This window comes from Emydura macquarii, unplaced genomic scaffold (genome assembly GCF_026122565.2).
Source record: "Emydura macquarii macquarii isolate MOO-44397 ecotype Brisbane River unplaced genomic scaffold, CSIRO-AGI_Emac_v2 contig_2422, whole genome shotgun sequence".
Taxonomy (NCBI): domain Eukaryota; kingdom Metazoa; phylum Chordata; order Testudines; family Chelidae; genus Emydura; species Emydura macquarii.
In genome coordinates this window covers 18,441,960-18,446,142 of record NW_027132559.1, presented here as the reverse complement: position 1 = coordinate 18,446,142, position 4,183 = coordinate 18,441,960, and the positions used below count along the sequence as shown (strand labels likewise).

The 4,183-nt window shown below is 41.8% G+C and overlaps 1 long non-coding RNA gene across 1 annotated transcript; it reads left to right on the top strand.

The window, feature by feature from the left end:
- Window positions 1-640: 640 nt before the first annotated feature.
- LOC137162328 (uncharacterized) lies at window positions 641-3,982 on the top strand. Its single transcript, XR_010922351.1, has 3 exons — window positions 641-699; window positions 1,399-1,476; window positions 3,817-3,982. It is a non-coding gene; the product is annotated as an uncharacterized lncRNA (long non-coding RNA).
- Window positions 3,983-4,183: the final 201 nt, after the last annotated feature.

Here is a 4,183-nt window from a genome sequence, read left to right as displayed (position 1 = left end):
CATTCTACATATTCCTCTTGATTTTTTTTTCCAGTTTCCCTTTGATATAATGTAATTCTAAATTAAATTATGTGGTCTGAATTAAGATCCTGACTCTATGTGTGTCTATCTATCTTGCTCTTTCCATGGTTATATAAAGAGAGTGATTCTCAAAAACACCCAGTTGAATTGCAGTTAGTGAAAGGGACTGCCTTTTGATTTTAAGCCTTTCCAACCCTAACACAATTATCACTTCTGTATCCTACTCAATGAGATCTTAAAATTTTTCTTTTTTGTCAGACTTGTGTGTTACTAAGGGGGCCAAAGACAGAAAAAAGCATGGCGTGCTGGGTGCACGTTACACTCCCAAGTGTAAGTTAGACGACCAAGAGAAAGAAAAATGCACTTGTGCAAAGCATCTACACTCACGGCAGTGTCCTGGTGGCTTAGGAAACTTGAGTAGTAGGAGAGGTGTGTGAGCAGTGAAGTGATTCATCACGGCTTATTGTCTGAGAACTTTGCATGTTACCCTTTTTTATGGCCTCCCTCCAGGCTCACTGTCAGAAATTTGTTCTTCCTCCCCGAGGAATACTCCTTTTCCTCCTCCTCCTCCTGTTGGTAACCTTTCTTTCTGATCTAAAATAGACTGTTGGTGACCATTGAGAATTGGGAAGGATAACATCTCATCCATACTGTTGCAGTACGTCTGAAGACGGTAAGGTGTGTAGTCACCCTGCTGTGTTTACAGATGAGTTTTATACAAGATAGTGGAGCTATTTAGCTTGCATCTCCCCCTCAGTTATGTTTCCAGCCATTTGCACTACTGCTGAATGTAGCTATCTTCCTAATCTCTTTTCACCTGGCCATGGCCTCCTTCACTCACTCCCCCTACTCTCTAGCTAGTCTATATCCAATTATACTCCTGTTGCATTCCTGCTGAATGTCTCTGGAGTGCAAGTTATGCCCCCTGAGCACTTATGCCACAATATGGATGCCTCTGGCTCTGCTACTCACCCATGTTGTTTCAAGAACAATGAAATTTGCCTAATATTTCATACCAGTAAAAAAAAAAAGGACACTGTCTTTGCCTTACAACCTTAGCTGGGGAAGTTTCAGCTTGTCTTTAGCTGTGGAGGCAAGCATCCAGATCATCTGCCACAGCAGCCCACATTCTCCTTCCCCGCATGCAAATCACCTCATTTGTCCCCAGTTTTCTCGTTCAAAAGGAGGAGAAAGCTGTGAGATTTCCATGTGGGCAGTAGGGGGCCAGTGGCATGGCCAGAAATGATCAAATGAAGGGGAAGGAGATGAATGAAAAAGAAAATTAATTTCTGCCGGTCTGATCCTTACTCATAGATTAGACCTGCTGATTCCTCCACAGTGGAGACAGCCTGCAATTGTTCCCCCCTTCAATTTCAGACCCCCTCTGCTGGAGGGCTGCAGAACTGTTCTGTGACCCCAAGAAATGACTTCGAAAGCTGAAACTACATAAATCGGGTAGGAGAGTTAATAACCCCATTGTAGATGATAGGATTTAATTTTTTATCAAGTATGTTTTGATATATATAGAGGGTCTGTTCAGACCAGTGCATGTCTCCATTATGAAAAACAAAAGTTAATTACATTTTTTAATTAATTTTCACATATATGGTCCAGACATTACCTCTGGAAAGCAGGAAGCAATAAGAGCCAATTCCTAAGGAAGGAATCCCAAATAAAATGCAATATAAATCCCCTTAAAAGAAACAAGAAATGGAAAATGTACCTGTAAGATCTTTGGGAGCAGGACTGTCTTTTTCTTCTGTGAATGGACAGGGGTCCTGGTCCTTGACGGGCTCATAGGCATAACCACAATACAAATAAATAATACTATTTCATTTTCATAATGTTAAGTGTAGTTGTCTGCTCAGTTTAGGGAAGCTGGATCAGCCCAGGAGACACTCTGCTTTGTTGTGTTTGATGAAGAAATTGCAAATCCCAAGTGGTTACCATGTGGTGGGATGAGCAGATCTAATCCATGTGTAATATCCAGGCCACTGGAGGGCCATCTCTGAGAACCACCAGTTGCTGCTTCCCACAGACAATGGCATGCTTCAAACAATTACTTTAACTACAATTCTAACTTAGAAAGGAGACACAATCCCACTGTTTCTGATGCAAGTTGAGATGATCCTGAAACTTTAAAAATAGTTAATTTTCCTTTTAAAAAATGATAGGTAATTTAAGATTTCTGGTTTGTCAATCTGGTAGTAGTTTCATTCACCAGATGCTAATGTTTAACATTTATCCTCCCCCTCATCAGTATTTCACCTCTGCCCAGATATTCCTGGATTTTAATATTTGACCACATTTTAGGAACCTAGATGAAATTTACTCTCTTTTTTCCATTTCATTTAAGGCAGAATACATCAGGGTATATGAAAGTTTAGCATTTTCATAAACGTTTATAGAGACCTATGTTTACTGAGACCTGGCACCCAGATGCTATAGTGACTGGCACCCTGTAAATACCATAGACAGCCAGATTGGCAAGAAGAGTGGTGCAGCAGCCATTCAGAAACAGAGTGTAGTTCTATTAATTGGGAAGTACATTGTCCATCCCTCCCCATGCAAGCTTGTTTGCTCTGGCTGTATCTGCATAGAGGCTAGGGGAGAGTTAGGAGAAACACTCCATAGCTACTGAGCCTCTTCTCTACTAGCAAATGAGTTGGCTTGCCAGTCTGGGTTGTTGCAGATTTAAGGCTTGATCCACAGTCCACTGAAATCAGTCATGGTTTCCATTTACCGCACTGGGCTTTGGATGAGGCCCTAACTAGCCACACCCTTCTCCCTAGTTCCATGCTACTGGAGACAGACCCCTTACTTTGCATCCCAGTTCCCTGGAGCCAGCAGGTGAGATCCCTGCATGGGCTCTCTACACCTGCTCAGCAGAACAGTACTGGTTTTGTGATCTACAGGCCCAGTGTGCGTTTGCAGGCTGAGAATAGGAGGTGGGCCTGTTCTAACTACCTGTTAATGCTATGTTCTTTGAAATATACTTACTATAAACAACATTCAAATAATAAACGATAGGAGATGAGGGTGTGGGTTATTTTGCCCAATTAGGGTCGGTGGGGCACAGGATATGATAATGTGCTGAATTTGTTTTGTTACGTAGTTTTTTGTACAAGGCACCTAAAGCATGGGATAGATGGTTTTTCTTTTGATTAATAAATGAAAATAAAATGCAGAGGGGGAAGGAACATTTGTATTTGAACCATGTAGTCCTTCAAAAGGTACCCACTGAGGTGGTTTCCTGACTACCAGGGATATATTCATCCCAGTTGTATGCCCAGTGAAATCAGTGGTGTTACACCGAGGGTACATTTGATCCACAGTGGTCTAAAGAATAGTAACTATAGGCCAACTGCTGAAAACGATATGTAAAAGCAGTGTAAGTTAAGATGCAGAATCTTTTTCTCCTTTCACTGACACCAGTGTAACCCTATTGCCTTTAAAGGACTAATGACTAACACTGATATGTGAGAGCAGATAATCAAGCCCCCACTATAAAAAAAAATGACATTCTGGAGCATATAAACTGGAAATGGGATGCTGCTGTGGTGTATTAGTGGCCCGAATCAGCAGGCGTCGTTAGCTACCAAGACTGTCTGGGAAGACTCACAGCAGGTTGATGAAACCCACAAGATGGCATTTTCACACACCACCAAGGGGGCAACTGTAAAGGCAGCAGATGGAAAGCAATGTTGAAATATTATAGCATGCCTGGTCTTCCTTGGTGCTGTGGACAAGTCACAGATACCAGCTCTTGTGATTTTATCATGCACATCGTAACAGGTGATGTTCTTCAGACCCCAGCTTCTGGAGTTGAGTGATGTTGTGGGAGTCTCAGCTTTCATTTTAAAAGGCATTTTAAACCCCCATGGTTGAAGAGAAGAGCCTGAAAACATGAACCGAGTGCACCCTGAAACCTCAAAACTGAGAAGAAAAATACCTCCCTTCTCCCAAGGTTATTATTTTTTAAATCCTGTTATTTAAGTCATCTCATGATTTGGGGTCTAAGGCAAGATTTTTATATGCACGGGGTTGGCAATACTGCAATACTGCAAACTGTCATTGCCTCTAATGCATGTTGTGTTTTTTGAGGGCTGCTCATGCATCTTGCATCTACTCCTGATTTGCCATTCAGCTGATGCCTTTTGTT